Below are 19,177 nucleotides of genomic sequence, written 5' to 3'. Positions count from 1 at the left end.
GTTTTGTGTATTTTTTTTTTTTTTTTTTGTTACCGTTTACCGAGTTTGGTAACAATATATTATATTGTATCATTATGTTGCACGTGTTACGTTCTAAAGCGACTTGTGGTGGTGCGTAGCACATTGAATCGTCAAAAGCATAGAATTGTCGGCATTTTGAACAAAATTATTATCATCTCTTTGGTCGTCTCTAAATTTATTATTATTATTGTACTACAACTGCCGCCCACGGTAAATAATAATGTAACGCCGTCGACATCAATATTGCTTTCAGCAGATTCGGCAATTTTGTCTCTGCGGGATGTGCGACGACCGAATCTTCAGCAATCGCGTTACACATCAATTATCATTATATTTTTATCATCATAGGACATCATGGGCGGCTTGTTTCCTCGGCGGCCGATATAAATATTTCCAAACAAAGAGGCGGTCCGTTTGTCGTAGTATTTTTTTAATATTTTTTTTTCTCGCCACCGGTTCAGGTAAACTGTTTACCGGTCAATATTGGCCCGTCTGGACGCGGCGACGTCCGCCCTTTTCCTTTGAGGGAGGTTCCGATCCAAGACTCAGCGGGGGGATCGTTCGCCGCATTTGAAAGAGAAATTTTCGAATTTCTTGGGATTTTTTTTTTACTCTGGAACAAAAAACCCGGTGTGAAAAATTGATTTTGTACCTTCCAAGGTCGTGCGCGGTGCGAGAAAGCGTTCGAATTCAACTTGGGGTGGTCAGTGTAGATACAATGTAACTACCGCCATGCAAAAGGCCAAATAATCTTAATTGTTTACACGTTTTTCTTTCAAAGTCAAACAAGAGTATATTTCACTCTATTGAACGGTATTTTCAGTACAAAAATGTTTTCCTAACAATACACATTCGACGGGACTGGTGTTGGCGTTTGCCATAGGGGTGAAATATTATATTGTAGAACATGTGAAAGGAATAAAGTTGCCACAAACCCCGGACATGAGACGAGACCGCTTAACATATGTATTGTTGCCAAACTGGACGGCAACATATGTATAAGATTCAGACTAGGATGTACAGATTTGTAAATTTAGTATAAGTAAAACATATATTTATATTATAAACTACGCATTATACAATGTAATTTTTACGAGCCCGTTAAACTGGAATATTTAAAAAAAAAAATACACAATTTTATTACTATTATTGCTATTTTTATAACAAAAGGTGTCGTTAACGCGAAACAAAGTCATTAGTCAACAACTATAGGATTCTATTTTTATGCTCGAACGTTAATTAATATATTTAAAAAATATATATTAAAAACAACACAAACAATAACGGTCGTGCTCGGAACCAGGAAAAAAATGAAATTATTATTATTTACAATAATATAATATTATAGTATTTTTTTTTTTTTTTTACAACAAAAATAATCTATACGATGTCCTTGATAACTTTCATGGCTTTTCATACTACTGTGTGTTTGTGAGTGTATTATTATCATTATTATAATATAACATTACTATTATTATTATTATTATGGTAATTATTTTGTCCTAAAGTCTTCGTGTTTACCGCTCGATCGACTTGCAACAATGGCCGGTAGCTTTGACCTTTTGACTCGTGTGTGTGTGTGTGTTTGTTTAAATAACACAAAATAGGGGAGGGGGCACGACGGATTCTTCCCGTTTTCAGATGACCCCCGGGGGTCAACACGCGAAGTACCCAAAAGATCATTGTAACCTCACGTGCAACACATCGGGCACGCCGGTAGTCCGGGTGGCCTATACCACGGTTCGTGTGTCCGGTTTGAACGCATATAGTGATATTAGATATATGTATTTTTCTACACACGCTCATCAATAATGCACCCCGCGAAAACCCCACACAGGACGACCGTATACAGGTGTGCGACAAAATATTATTGCATGTGCCTGGCCCGCGTGGTTGGTCTGAAAAACAAAAAAATTAAAAAATTAAACGTCACGGTGATTTTTTTACATCAAAACACGTGCCGATGATAATATCATATGATAAACTCACAGTCGTCTAAAATATGTGTACATTTTTTATTTAATTTTTACTAAACGCGCGTGTGTGTGTGTGTGTGTGTTTTGGTAGTTCTAATGAAATTGAACACCATCGTGGTGACGCACAAGATTAAACTATAAAAACCTAGTCGTTTTATAGTTTTATATCCATACAGGTGTAGGTAGGTGTATCAATTTACTGTGAAATCGACAGATTTCTTTATCCAAGACTCCAAAATATTGTACAACCTTCTTTACAACTAGGATAACAATAAACACAGCCCATGTTTTTACATCGACACTTGGAAATAAAACAATAATTTAAGGCTTTTGTTGTGAAATCATTTGGTGTGCTTCCATAAGATATTATGCTGAAATGAAAAGAATCGAATATCTTAGTGTAAAATATTATGCTAAAAAATCATTCAGGTGGACGAGGTAGAACACTGAAAACAACAACGGAGACGTTGAAGATAGCCCCCCAAGAGCAGACGAAGCTATATAAAAGCCTAGAAACAAAAGAATCGCAGACCAATTGAACAGATAATGAGGCACGATTACTAGAGGCTCGCTGGCTCTTAAAAGAAAGGATGAATTTAAAAAAAAAATAATAATAATAGGGACTGTCGAGGGTGGAGTTATTATAAAAATATGCACTGCGCACAATACCTACAGATGCTAAGAATAATAACAATTCTGAATTTAATCAGTTAAGTTTTTGTTGTTTGTATATTACTACAACCGGAGATAAAAACTATATTATAATGAAAGGACGACGACGCGTTGTTCGTTGCATCGAAACAAAGTGATAATAGTAATTATTATAAATTAATTTTTTAAAGATTGCATGATCAGTAAGTTTTGGGTGTCGATCGGAATAGAGTTAAATGCATGTTAATAATAAAAAAAAAAATCAAGGTTATTAATCTAACGCGCGTTGGTGAGTAAAAAAGAAATCCCGGCCTAATTCTTTATCTTCGCGTTGCGTTGGTGTTATCTTCGAATAATAATAATAATAATAAATTCTACATTAACAATGGTCAATATTTGATTTACATTATGTCAAACAATAATATTTTGTCGTCATTGTGCACACAGCAGCGGATTATTATTATTATTGCTTTTTTTTTTTTTTTTAATTACACAGTACGATACGGTGGGTTATATTTCAACGCCACTTCTTTACAATTGTATGTATTTTATTAGTATTATATTATTATGTTTTTCTCCAATGTTATCTTATTGTTTCGGTCGTCGAGCCCAGCCGCGTCATTTGAATTGAATTCCAATTTCTCCGGTTCGATTATAATATTGAGATAATAATATATGTCAAGACTTTTGCCCACGATCGTCATGCCAGATCGAGACGTGTGCGTAAGTCCAAACCTAGCAACGTCCGAAAATCAAAATGTGGCCCCTGTTTAATTGCCCGTTTCACACACCCTGTGTATAGTATTGTCAGTGACGTTATCGGTTTGGCTTTGTACTTCCTGTATCAAATAGCCAACACGCAGATGCGCGGCGAAGCGTTAAATGCACCGCGTTCACCGAGGATTAGCATATCATGTTGAGGAAAACAAAATTGTCTTGGCGCACCGAGAAAGTGTTTGGATAAATTATAATAGTTATGCGTGCATTTTACATTGTCCTATGTGTACGACCTGTACCTAGATCCGGTGAACCCGACCGTGTGCGTTTTTTAAACGGGCGCGTGCCGCATCCGATTTCAGGGTCGCGCCTCGATTGAATCGTTCGGGAAACGGGTCTCGACCGAATAGATTATTAAAAAAACATATCACACGTGTTACCCCTACCTGTATAATATTCACACTTAGGCTGTAGTACAATAGTAGGTAGGTAGGTATAGGTATGGGACTCGTGTCCGCGTCGTGGACCTTCGTGCGATTTTTACAAACTACGCAAAACGGTCGGACCGGAAAAAAAAACACAACTTAAGGAGTAAATCATCATCATAATAATATGGTCATAACGAATTTTCACTATTGATTTTCCTGTTGGCTTGATCGCTGTGCAGCCAAAACGAGAATACCTACCTATACATCATCGTCCGCACCGGTTGGCACGAAACCGAGTCGTGAACGACAGGGAGACGTGCGCTCCATTATATTATTATCAATACAGGTAATAATTACTACCTAATCGGTAGCTGTATGTGCACCACCTAGGTCTTAAGACACAAGTGCGCAATAGCCGGCGGATTCGACAGAGTATTGTGCACGTTCCGGCTAGATCAAGTCCGGGAGCACAATATTTACTTTATAAAATCAATATAAACACATATTTTGCTCACAACAATTATTACCCGACTAGCCTATATACTGTTAATATAGTAGTTTGTTGCCGGGCTGTGATACTCGACCGTTTACCTGATGATTGATTCGGATGAGAAATGCGATTGTAAAAGTCTTTATCGCAAAATCGCCTGTATAAAGACTGTAACCGTCTTGTACTGTTCATAATAATTAAACTTTATACACGCACAAGGCGTACAGGACCGAGCGAGGACATAAGACGTATGCTAGGCGACCTGGACATTATTACAATACATGTAGCTGGATCGAACATGAACGATCGACGGAACAAAGATTTTTATCTAGAGATGCACACAATATGCGCGCGCCATCGGCGTTGTCGATAAATTATTATTGTACTTATGTAGTAGATAAAAAATATGTATAAAGCAACACTTGCATAAGGCGCTAGCGCAAAAATATATTATTGAGATGCACAAGATTGACGAGACGATGATGCACTAATATAGTAATGATAGCAATGATAATAATTATAATTACAAATATATGGCCGGCACGACAACGGGCCGGTGATGATGGTATCGGGCCATCCGAAAATAATTTTTTTTTCAGACTGTTAGTATTAATCGTCCAATCATAATTACTATTGCTCCTTACATATATACCAAGGAGACAGTTAATAATTTATGTCGTATACTTCGGGTAACCGGTTCTTTGTACGCACTCCAAGATGATGATAATAATAATAATATATTACACCGCAGTGCACGTCAAACGTCATAGTAAGTTTTCTCCTAGAGTAAAAAAAAAAAAAAACAATATTCAAATAATAATTATAATCAATAGCTTGGACGCGTGCGCCTTGGTAATAGTATTGTTAAACAGGATTAGCCAATAGCCTTAATTTGGTTCATCAAATGGTTGTGGGGGCGTCTTAAACAAAATAGTAACGTCGACGGGCCAAAGACGAGGGTAATTAATTAGGTACCTAATTTCATGTGGTCTGTCGTTTTTTTATTTTTATTTTCCAATGTAATATTATCTTTTGACCGAAATGATTATTATGCAATCTCCTCGGTGTAGGCACAACATTCAATACCGTCGACGCCGTGTTTGAACTGTATCCAACAACCGAATATCTAATTTTACATCTACCGATAACATATTTAATAATATTATTATTAAGATGCGGTGATAGATAGAGAAAACGAAAAATAGAAATATAATAATGCGGGTGTGTGTCCTTATTCCTCTCGTCTAAGCGCGACAGCCTTTCGATTTGTAACTAGATCCGTGCGGCGGTAGATAAAAAAATAAAACTTATATTTAAAAAAACCAAAAACCAACGCGTTTAACATATACGGTTAAGTGCTAGTACACAATATCGAATTCGTCACGACCGTTTTCGGTGACATATACCTCTACACCTCGGCTCTCATTAATATTGTTACGCCTTAGCGCTCTCTTATTCGGTTTTTTCTTTTTAATATTCTATATATTTTTTTCGATTTTTCTCTTTTACTTCTCTATATTATATTTTTTATTATAACAATATCGTCCTTCCCTTCAGTCATCTGTCGTCGTCGGTTATCTGACTCAACCATCGCCACAAATCGCCCAATGCCGGCCAAAAGGTCAACGCCGTGTTGCAGGAAACGTGTTTGGAAAATAAGTAAAAAAAAAATACCGCGCCCGAAAGATCCAAAGCAACACACACACATAGGGACAGAGATGATCAATTATATATGTATGTATTTATGTATACTAACCGATAACAGGTAGACCTGACTGTGATAACTTATTCCAATTACATTTGCCAATAATAAAGCAAGAAAAAAATATTGTCTTCGATAAAAGATAATATTGTCTTGTTGTCTCTTTTAAGCGATTTACCAAAAAGTGATAGTTTTACCATGGCCAAGCAAATTTATAGCTTATTTAATATGAAAAGTCTCCATCCGTTTCCCATAAAGTACAATATTTAAGCCGTTTGAATCGCGTGGATTCCTAGCCGTATAAATTCACATAAAGCATTTTTTATTGGTTAAAAAATAAAAATCCTACTATTTCAACCCTTTTTTTTTCATTCCGTCAAACCGGTAAGCCTGAACACAATACATAAGACTTGGTTTTCAACCCAAAAGAACAGACCCGTCTCTCCCGAGTCCTATAAGCCAACGCACCTCCCATTCAGTCTAATGGGCACTTATGCGTCGTGGACAACAACTGGTGTACCTAATGGTTATGACAAGGTGTTGATCTAATCCCGTTTGCATTTCGACTGCAGTCAAATGTTCAAATGTTCTCAACAGCTTTCCTGTCTTATATTATTGTGGTCGTACCCCCCCCCCCCAAAAAATGACTACGATAATAACAATAAAAACGCCCAAAATCTTTTTAGGATTTCCAAAACGGTCAGGAAATTACTGTTAAATCCGTTTTTACGGTTCGTTATAATTTCCAAACGATAATCCCGTCTCGTTACAATACACGATGCGCTCGGAGTAGTTAAATCACGGATTATATTCACACATTAGTGCCATGTTATAACGTAAGTCATGCGTTCAAGTATAAGGACATATCCTTATACTATCACATATGATAGTATTGTGTAATTTCGAACGGATGAACTAAAAAATAACTATCTAATGGTAAAGGTCACACAATGGTATAGGAGTTGTGTATATTGTTATTATGCAGTGCGGTTTGGGCAAGTGCGAGCGACCGATAACGCCCGACAAGTTTAAGGATGTTTTTTCATATACTTTGACCGTTCACTGGTCCATTTTTTCCGGATGACACAAAATTGGCTCAAATTTGGTCTTTACCTTAACCCGTGCAATCACCAATACTTAATTCACTCCACACAATCGCACACAGTCTTTGTTTGTTTCGGCGCTTTCGGTTAACTTCTTAATCTCCCAATAAAATCATTGAAAAAAAACCAAAAATTATACTTTATTTCTCATTTGTTTAGAGGCAATATTTTCGAACGTAAGGGCTGAAAAAATGCACAAATGACATTACTAATATTAAAAACAAATCTGTATTCTAAACTTCTTATCATATCACACACGGATCACTTTCAGATTTTATTACTGCCTTCGTCGCACTTAGTTGACTTCACTGAAATTGTTGAAAACTGGCAGGCTAGAGAAGACAGTACTACGTCTTATACGCCTAGAAAGATCACCAATCTTATGTGGATATAATATCCGAGCGATAATATTGTTGTTTTGTATTGCATATAATATTCAAGCTGGACGCGGTTGTTAATGCGTTGTGGGTCGACGAAGAGGTGACATGTTGAGTTATCGTTATGCGCTAACGTTAACTTGTATTGTATGTTATTATATAATAAATGCGCCAAAGACACGTCGAGTCGAGTGGCCGTACAAGCTTATTAATTTCAGCATAATATAAAATCCAGTTAACGCGATGGGGCTTGGCCCGCGTGGGTGGACCATCGCCTCGCTAGAATATTGATGATAATATGAACGTTGACTACAGTGCAAGAAACACACACACACACACATTACACATGTTAGACGAGTACGGGATCAACGTTCCGGCAGTCGTTACTATTATTGTATACAATAAATAATAATTGTTATTAGGTAGGTACCTAACGTGTAGTGACTTAATTCATTGTCTTGTGTACACCACCGCTGCCGTGTGTGTGAATCGATTCGTTCGGCGATAACTCCCGTGTATACTATTGTAACGTTATTAAAAAAAATAAAAATAAAAAACTATCATCGATTTCATTTACTGTATAATATTGTAGCGTCCAATATAATGCGTAGTAGTCAAATGTCAAATTAAATCAAAACTATTACCCCGCACGGGCGTATAGAGATAATACCTACCTTATAGTAACAATATTATACGAGTATTATTATTATTATTATTATTATTACACTGCATTTGCCCTCCAGGACCGTTGCCAGGTTGTCATAAATATTAAGATCGGTCACGTGTTGGCACCGACCTTGATGGAATAAAAATAAAAAACTGCACACACGGTTCCAATTTACAAGCGCACAGTAATATTGTTATTACAATCTATTCTAGCCCCGAGTAGCCCCGAGGCCAGTGCAACGCGCGGCGCAGCTGCATCGCAAAACTGCACTATATGGTAATAATAAAAATGAAAAAAAAAATAAATAAAAAATTGCACTTTGTGTCTTCTGTCAAGGACATCGCCGGCACTTGCATCACGACACAAACGCACATAATATATACACACACAGTACACACTATCGCGGTGTGCCGCCTGTCAGTTGCCCAATTGCTGGATAATGCACCTATCGGTTATGTTGTATATGCAGTCGATAAAATTAATGACCACGTTTTTCTATCGCTCTCTCTCTCTCTCGGTTTTTTATTTTATTTTATTTTTTAATTTCATTTGCGACGTAAGTAGTACAAAAAAACAAAACGTCCAAGGCCACCGTTGCACCGATGGGATATTCGTTGCAAGTTGCAACCCCGGCGAAGGACTATCGCGGCCACCTTGACCTTTATTGTACATTGCCTATATTATCATACTATTATAGTGTGTACAATGTACATGCATAATATTATGTTTATTTACTGTTATGTGCCAGTGCCCCACACTCGGTACCCACATTGTCGAGGGTGTACTGCAAGTGCAGCGGAAAACTAAGTCTTGGGTAGTTTGCCCGGAAGCCAAGATTAGGTATTTACTTGTATACATTGTTTGTGGCTGCAATAACGTGTAAAATATACGAAACCCATTCTTTATAAAAAAAAAATACATAATTTAACTCATTTTGACATTTTCCCCTACTCAAGTGGTATGGAACGCGAATCTCGTCCGATTTACAACAAACCGGTACAACGGCTATATAGTTTAAAAAAAACTAGACAGGTACACACATTCTTCTTTTAATAATTATACAAAATTGTGGTCGCCATTTTTCATATTTTTACCTTTTGGTAAACCTACACGAAACAACATATGTGTATAGCCTATTCACGCATATGACTTGCGGAAAAACCGTTGTCGACAGGTGTAAATTCCTTTATTGTTCTGCGACCTACATACAGTATTAGAAGTATTATTTTTCTTAAAAATGTTTAGCAGAAACATTTTCGTTTTAAAAGTTGTATAAAATATTTAAAAAAACGTTGATGCCTTACAATATTATTTAAATAAAGAAATATATTATCATTACTTTTTGTCGTTTAACCTAGCCTAACCTAATTTTACACGTTAAAATTAATAAAAACGGCAGTACTCGTTAACCGGATTAAGTATATTGTCATTTAGATCATCGAATAAAGGTGAAAAAAGCAAAAAAAGTTGGTCGCCCAACGTGGGGCTCGAACCCACGACCCCGAGATTAAGAGTCTCGTGCTCTACCGACTGAGCTAGCCGGGCTGTTGTTGGCGTAGTGAAAATAAGGCTGATTTAACCACTAGCCGAATTTACAACACAAATTCAAAACAAAATAATTATTGACATTATCAATGTGTTCAAACACTAAAACTTGTTAAGAATTTAAACACATAAAACACCATTATTTATTATTAAATCAATAAAATATTACCATGCATGATAAAAATATTGTAAACGGAATTTTGACTATTTACCTGCTTTAAACAAAACACACCTGAGTAAATTACATCATTCATTATTCATAATATCCATAACATTATTCTTTATAGTTTATAGACTTGGCCTAAGACAATAATTAACTATTTCTAGATCGAGCCCCATTGAAATTTCAAAATTAAAACATTAATTCTTAAATATTAATGCTTTCTTTAATTTAAATACTATATTTCATGACGTACCTACTTATCAGACTATAAAATCAATTTAAATGAAAACAACAATATATTAAATTTAATTTATAACAATATTACCTGGCAAATTATAATTACACATTAAACATGTGCTTCGACAATTTATGAAAAATGCGACTCGAGTAGAGAATGTACCTATTGTATTTTTATTCAAAAAAGCTTAAACAGCTACACAAACAACTTAAAACATTTTATTACCTACCTACATAATTTTACTATATTTTATAAGTTATAACTAATGTGTAAACTATATTATTACATTACCGTCCACCTATTAAATGTATAGGGCACTGGATGTAGCTGGTGTAATTATTTACAAGTACAAGAAACTAGAAAGACAGCTATTGAGTGGCGATTTTCGATTATCGTCTCATATTGTGTAACTAATTGAAATTTAAACGTTATTTATCGTTAATATATTACACAGTATCCATCTTGCTGTAGGTACAAATTGTATTCATATATAAAATTAAATAATGCGTTATTAATACTAACAGCCACTAATCATAACTGTACCTACCTACACGGGGGGGGGGGGGTTTAGGCAATATCATAAATGTACAATATTAATATAATTATTATACTAAAAAAACACAACTGCCGGTTTAAGTATTGTTTGTGATCCACTCGTGACCGGCACCCGTATGATGAACCATTACTTATGTCAGTGGTGTATATTATTATAAAGGTCCTACACAGCCAGGACCGCAGTGGCCCAGTGGTTGTTGTTGAACATTTTATACTATATATTGTATAATATATTGAATCGGTATATTATACATGTAAGATAAACAGTGTAATGTTAAATTGTTATAATTTATCAAAGAAAAGTCTTTGACACACACCAGAGCTGCGTCTGGTGTCCACATTATGTCGTTTTTAATGTGTGCATAGGCCATAGGGTACCCACTAAGACTATATCCCATAATATTATGCATATACCTACTTGTGTGAAGCCCATTTGTTTGGACGGATAAAAAATCATCGACGACGGGGTTAAACAATAACAATATAACGCACAAGTGGACGTGAACCCTGTGCATTGATTATTGACATTGGCTTATGACACGGTAATGCATTCAGAAACATTTAAAAGTATATATACCTACATCATCACTATTACAGTATACCTATATACCTACTTGCACAACGGTTAGACCATTGTATTTTCTTTGTAGGTATATATGTATATACCTAGGTAATTATTAGTAGACGGTATAATATAAATCACACTAATGAATAGATAAGACACGTGTGATTTATGCGAGTCTAAAACAAAATTAATAGCCATCGCTTGCGATAAAATACACTTGCTCGTCGAGGAAAAATATCAAAAATATATTATTGTTGGAAAAATAATTACATTACTTTTGAGATACTTTATTTCGAATAAGCTTGAAATAACATAATATTATACTACAATATGTTTAGTTAGAATACAATAGGTATTTTTATTTGTCTAATTGGTAATAAAAATGGATCTATTACTCTTTTTTGTTTTTTTTAAATATAAATCAGTTACAATTGTAAATATCCTTAGCTATTTGTTTTGTACCTAGTTAAACCGTTGACGTCTTTAACAAAACATATATTAGATACAAAAGTCAAATTCGGTTATTTCCCTTGAAATGTACTGCGATATTGTAAACCGCGACACGTGTTTAAATAAATATGCATTTACGATGCAATTCTAGGAAAAGTCCACAGCTAGTCAAATCAAATATTAACCTTTTCGACAGCGAACATAAGCACAACAGAGAGCTCGGTGAATCACTCGTCGGGTCTTTGTTATTTCCGTTTGGCAATCGTTTTTTTTTTTTTGTTAGTTACTAATAATATAATATTCAAGGCCTATTATCGCGATTGCGCTATAGATTGTTGATGTTCCAGTAAACAAACCCAATGCACCACCAGTCGATGAGAGCTAATAATTGTATTATGAAAACATAATATTACAAAGCTGCGTTTGGCGAACTGTCTTTGGAAAAATTATAAAAATATTAGCTTAACCCAAAACCGTCGGACGAATCATTAATGTCTGGAAAATGAACATATTGTATATTTTTACGGGCAAACGTCCACAAAACGGGAAAGAGTCTTCTGGGTGTAAATACGGCAATCAAAAAACCATATACATATGTATACTTAGTGCTTTGCTACGCAGTTTGAACGATAATATTCGATATTATAATTGTAAAATACATTATGTGTAAATTGTGGCTAGATGAACGATTCTGTTTGCAAATTATTATACACTATTCACTGATCTAGTATCGGTGCGTTATCAGATTTAGTGTTTATTATTATTATTATTTGTTTTTGTTCCACGGCCGCTGACGTTGTAATCGCATGCGGTATAAATTGCATAACGCAATGAACTTGATAACAGTACTGTGTGTATAAATACAATACACACAATGTAGTAGTTTGTAAATAAACGTTATCAGACCGACCGGTTGTAGTGAAAAAAAACATTGCAGAGTAACGTCGATTGTGAAGTGCACTGCTCGTAAACTCAAGGACAAGTATACCACTCTTATTTTTCTAATGACCGTACAACAAAAAAAAAACCATTAGTTATCTTATGTTGCATTACATGTGGACAAATGCAACCGGCCCCAAGAGAGGAGACACGAGACAATGGCACATTAATCCTAAACGTTTGGTTTCTTTTGAAAAATTACAAAAATGCATTTAACTATAATATTATTTATGTTGCTAATCAAAAAGTGAAAATCAGCACGACCTCTGCGTTTGTGTAGACACACTAAACGAGCTAGAGTATATTATTGACTTGGAAAAAAATCCTTTTAACGCTATGTGTTACATGTGTTAGATATAGAGACGGTACGTTATCGTCAGACTTGTACGGTTCGTTATAGTATATAACTGCTAAATGAAATAACAATGCAGTGTGCAGTTTGCTTTAGTGGTAAATTAGACAACAAAAATGATGACACTCGAGGGAATAGCGCTTACACGGTCTTAGATTGCTGATGCCAATTGACCTAAAACTCTTTTATCTTCTCGGTTAGGTTTTAACCAATATTACAATAAGATTTAGCAGATATAAATCAAATTAAGCATATTTGTTAAACTGGCAAATTAGTTAAACAAATTTAATAATTCTTAATTAAACGGTTATTGCAAAAATATTAATAGTTGACAAAACATTTTTTTTACAAGAAATCCAATATTAATTACAAAAATATTTTGAATCACAAACTTCTATACTATTAATAAGTCATGTTACTAAGACTAGATATTTTTGAGGATAAGAGGTTTTTTAATAATAAACATTTAATAATAAAACGGACAGTGAAATAATTATAGGAGTGTTGAGACAATCATCTATGCCAACAGCTGTTGTTTAACATATCCAACAGACCTTTGGATGATCGTTGAACGACAAAATATATAAAATGCAGATTTAACGCTGTTTAATCAATTTGGAACTAAAGTTAGACAATTAATTTAACATGAACTAAAAAGAACTATTGGAATTTTAATTATTGGAGACATAATTTTGTTGTACAATAGTACTAAAATAATTAATAGAATATTTTTTCCACAAAACATTTTTAACTAAAACCATCATTTGATAGTCTTTTAATAGCACTTAAAGGAGCTAAGTATTTTTGATTTCAGCAATTCGACAAGTATAAATAATATATTATTGTAACGTTACTTATATTAATCATTAGAATGCGGTTACAACCAATTCGTTTTTTGGCATTACTATAAATCATCAAAACATACTACAGTATTATTGTACACGGAGTTGGGCAATATTCGAACGATTTTAATTTATCTGAAGTAAAATAAAATCGTTGAAATATTATTTCTGCGTTTAATTTGCCCAACAATATGACATAATATTATTATTATCGCCTGGTGTGTGTACCGTCATCACCGTCGCTTCCTCGTTGCCACAGTCCGAAACGCATAAAAGACAAAAGCGTTTATTATATTGTACTTAAATCGCTCCTTCGAAACAACCATAACGTCTTCCGATGGACTTTTTAGGAGTACACGGCCGTCATCAACAGGTGCGCGCGCTGTTGGTAATAATATTATCGCCACCGGTTGCCGTCCGACGAACACACGCCCTGGACTTACAAAATACGGATAAAAACAATACTTATGTGCTGCACAACCTTATGTATATTTATATAATATATAGGTACATATTATATACACATTTACTGTGTATAATATTATGTTATTACCCGTAGCGCATTAAAAAGGATAGTTATTGCAAATTTTATGGGTCACTACAACATGGGAAACAATAAAAATGTGTAATAATTGTTTATACAACGCCGTCGTCGAAGGATAATATTATTATCATTATTTGATTTTTTTTTTTTAAATACAATTAATAATCGACCTGTAAAACGTGCTGGACGATTATACACCGAAGGTCCGTGCACCATCGTCGACGCTAATGGTCAACCGTGAGTCGTTTCACGGTGTTCCGTGAGTATTAAAAAAAATGTCTTCTATAATATAGATTTTATTCAGATACATTTAAATAACAATACTAATAATATATGACAATATGTTAAAACTAAATCATGCTGACTTTTTGGATCACCCGAGACACCTAAATATGTCTAGTGTAATTTGATTTTTTTTTTTGTAAACCAATCTTTCTAAATTTGGACGGTGACTAATGTATACTTTCTCTTTTGGATCCAAATTAATTATATTATCGCCGTTAAAACGTCTCTAGATCATCGCGCATGGGCATGACGCATACACGGTGCCGGTCATTTAGCTGTTACCCTAAAATCTTAGTTGTGAGTTATAGTTACATGCAATTTAAGTAACACTTAAAAATTATCAAACAAGAAAAACCAATAGGTACATTTAAAAAAAAAAATATATAAATACATTTTTGGAAGGATTTTATACCGATTATATTGTACAGAATATTATTTAGCACTGCCAAAATTGAGAATTTTACTTCCATACAATATATTGTATACACTGTATTATGTGATGCGTTGAATATAATGTATTTTAAAAGGCTATAGACCGTACTGAGATTGGTAATTAGTAACGGATGTACAACGCAATGCATTAAAACGTTAGACTTAACTAAACGAGTTCAACACTCAGCTGTGGCGGTAAGGTGCCGAATAAATTTTGAACTGAAGTTGAAGCTATTTGATCTATTGCAACACGGTTAGTTCGTTGTGAACTGGATATTATTGTTTAGTATTTTACTGGGCATTGGCGGTACAATATCTCAATGACATACTAGAGCAATAATGTGTTATCCAACATTTAATTAGTAAAATTTGAAAATTATTTAAAAATTGCGCCGGTTATAAAACCGCTAAAGGTCCAGAGTACAGTATATAATAAAAAGATACGACCGAACATAACGTTAATTGATATGGAAAAATCCATATGCAAAAGGTTAGGTTACGCGGTCATCGTTCGGTGCTGTTATAAAAAATCAACAATGACTGACAATCCGCAAAGGTGTAATAAAAAAAATAATAATACATAATTTTCTACGGCCCGTAAGCCGTTTATTAAGTCAATCGCGCCAAATTGTTTTTTCCAGTCCACCACTTACAACCGAAACACCAAGCATCTGCGCTGCTGTGACCTGTGTATATTCAGATTATTAACGACCTTATCAATTTAGACCAGCTATTCGACGACACCGGCAGTGCTACTGTCACGAACAACAATAATAATAATATCAATATGTTATATCGTCTACAAGTAGTATTGTGGGTATAGATAGGCGCTGTTGTTGACCCCGAATTTGGCGACTGTGCTCAATAAAATCGTGTACAAACCATCTTTAATAATATTGTGTTACGGTGCAACGCTGGACGTGTCACTCTATATTATTAAAACGCTGTTCTATGCACCATCTCTTCCTCTCGCTTAACTACTCTCTCTCTCTCCCTCTTCTCGGATGTAATAATATATGTAACGTTTTTTTCTTCTTCTTTTGTGTCCACGCGGGTCATTAGAGACGAACGAAAATGAAAAAAATAAAAAGTAATACAAAAAAAAAAAAAAACGATAAACTCCTCGACAACAGCACTCTGCGCGATAGGAGGAGTAAAATAGTAAGTAGTAACTGTGTGTGTGTGTGTGTGCTGTATAATTAGGATAGAGTTGTGGCCGGGTTGTAAAAGTGGCCTTGATCCCAACGTGTACAACCGAAGCACAACACAACACACAACTGCACTCGTCGCACACACATTATAATATTATTATTCCCCGTCCTCGTGTCTGTCTCTCTCTCTCTCTCTCATCTCTCTATCTCTGTCTCGTTCGACGTAGCTGTCGTTTGCTATATACAATATTATACTTACTACGGCTACGGTGATTTGTGCCCCGCCGCCTCCGGTTCGACCCAAAGAAGAACAAGAAGATGAACACGTGGTCTCGCCAGATTGTGCGCTGCCACCGTACTATACAATAACACAGCTAATATTAATATATTATCATCATTTTTATCGTGTACCACCGAATAGAAAATATAATAAAATACGAGAGTAATAAAATATAAATGCGCACGCACTGCCGTCTTGACCGACCGTGTCATCGCTGTATAATAATAATAATAATACAACGTTACACATTATTCTATTATAACAGTCCCGTATATACGTGTAACCGTCGTCGGCCACTACTGGTGTTTGCCGACATAAGATTATATCGTCATCGATACTCTCGATATGAGTGTACTTATATGCCTGACACGAGACGTATAAAAATGGACCTAGAAAATACTCGAGCGACGCTCGTGGTAGAGAAATAAAACAATTAAAAAATAATTAAATTAACACTTGACCAGTTCCATCATTACCCTATGGGCACGAGCCCAGGTCCCCCGGCCTGACGAGAGCCCCGAATAATACAATTTACATTTTTTTATTTACTTCAGACTTTCAGATGAACCAGTCAGGATTTCTAAAATTCCTCCAAAAACGACCAAAATCTAAAAATCTAAAAAATCAAGTAGACATATAACGAATGTATACTACTATAAAAATATAACCAAAAGGCGTAACATTTTTTATTTTTATTTTTAAGGCGCAATTTTAGGATTTAAGAGCTGGAAATCGGTCTGAAGAAAGGTCTTACACACACCTATAACATGTGTAAAAATTGTGTTTTGATTATTTATCAATTTACTAAAATAATACAAATTTGTATAATTTACTTATTTACCTATGTAAATTATTAAGTTGTTATGTATTAGGTAAAAAAGTGGTATTAAAAAAACATAAAATTATTTTAAAGCTAAAGTTTACAATAAATTCTTCATATTTTAGCTTCGACGCGTTAGCTGTTCTTCAGCTGGACATTTTTATTAATTACAGTTGCTGTACATTTATCTAGGAAAACTTAGTATTCAATAATAAATATTACACACATTTTCGCATCGAAGGGTTCATTTGAAATGATGGGTACTATCACTTTCTCTCTATTAGCCCTGTTCTTGTGTACAACTTAACGTAAGGAACTTTAACAATTTTCTGGTCTCATTTTCTAACTGGGGATGCTAATGTACATCTCAGCTCCCCCCCCCGCAAATCGGGCCAAAGGTTATAAGAGTAAATTTATCATGCTAAAAATTTTCCGAATTCAATCTATACATAATAGGTTACAAACAGTAGTATAATGGGGAACATATTATTTTTATTAAAAATCATATAAAAGTCCCTAACAAATAAGTTTCGCAAAAATTAAATTATTCATTTCGAAACGTTTACAAAAAAAAAAAAAAATCACAAGGCGTTAAATGTAAACGGTTCGTTTGCTAAGCTATCACATAACATACGGTTATAATGTAACTACGGTCTGAACAAATAGAACGGAAAATTAACTTTTTTTTCCACCGATAAATGCCACGTACCTATTATAGTATATACGCTTTAGTAAAATACATCAAAATCATAAAGTTGATAATTTTTACAGTCGCGACATTTCTATGCCACGAGAAGCAAGCTAGCAAGCAAACAAGTGTTTTTTTTTCTACCGACCTGAATCCAATTTTGAACAGAATAATTATGATGCGCTCCGATGTACTTACAAAAACGATTTTCGGCTTGGTGTTGTCCTTGTGTCAAACAGCACATTCGTTGGAAACTGGATGCGATTATCTCGGTAACGTCAGTGTTGACAAAGATTTACTCCATCATGATTTAAAATGCACATACATGTACAGCGCATTGACACATATGCTGGTAACAAAGCGTTTAGCCGACCCACCTATATCTTTGCGTACATCTTCGGTGATCGGCAAAGTAATCCGGTACAACGCTGTTTTAAAAACCCAAATATATTCACTGTACCGCTTGAATGTAACGCGTATGGATGCGTTGTGGATTCTAAATTTGTACATGGGTATGGTGCTCGGCGTTTACGAAAATTCGTCGAACAAGGAGGAAGACGGCCGGAAAATTATCGCCACTCACGGCTATATCATCGGTAAACTCCGTGAAGACTTAACCCGTTGCCGTGAAGATAATTCGTTTAACAAAGAGAGTGTGATCGACTCGTTTAGCAACCCTACAGAAAAATACTTGATACATTTTATAGACATGAACGTTGACGCTACCAAATATTTACTTAAAAGAAATAAACACAAATATGTCGGGACCGCGTTACAAGTGGGAAATCTTTTATTGAACAACATAGGCGCGAAAGACGAGAACGTAGACGATTTAATGAACGCATTCAACGTTGAAGTGGAATGGTCCAGCACGGGTAAACAATTGCGAAAATCTTGGGAAGATTCGCACAATATACTGAATTGGCCTAGCACTTTTGAAAGCCTGAAATTATATTATAAGCTGGCCTTTGATTTCCTGAAAATCATGATTTTCCGGCTGTCGTTAAAACACCTTGACTATTTAGAACACTTTATTACTTCAATCTTTTACGTGGAATACGCGCAAGGATGGTATGATAAAGTCAAAGAGTTTGCTGATATGTTAAGCTTGTCCGAAGATTTACACGTTAAAAATTTGCTAATTTATCTCGATAAGCTTGTCAGACGAGAAGAAACAATAGCCAGTGTAGTTAAAT

At 35.0% G+C, this 19,177-nt stretch overlaps 1 protein-coding gene and 1 non-coding gene across 2 annotated transcripts in view; one reads left to right on the top strand and one right to left on the bottom strand.

The window, feature by feature from the left end:
* The window catches only part of LOC126842838 (uncharacterized), a 61,705-nt gene that overhangs the window by 42,069 nt on the left and 459 nt on the right, over positions 1 to 19,177 (top strand). The window lies entirely within an intron of this gene.
* Positions 9,605 to 9,677, bottom strand: Trnak-cuu (transfer RNA lysine (anticodon CUU)). Its single transcript has one exon. It is a non-coding gene; the product is annotated as a tRNA-Lys (tRNA).

The sequence above is a fragment of the Adelges cooleyi genome, unplaced genomic scaffold, assembly GCF_023614345.1.
Source record: "Adelges cooleyi isolate 19-005CV unplaced genomic scaffold, UGA_ACOO_1.1 ACOO_flye_CR_arks_rails_tigmint_CR_PRNA_574, whole genome shotgun sequence".
NCBI lineage: Eukaryota > Metazoa > Arthropoda > Insecta > Hemiptera > Adelgidae > Adelges > Adelges cooleyi.
This window is presented reverse-complemented; position numbering and strand designations above follow the sequence as displayed.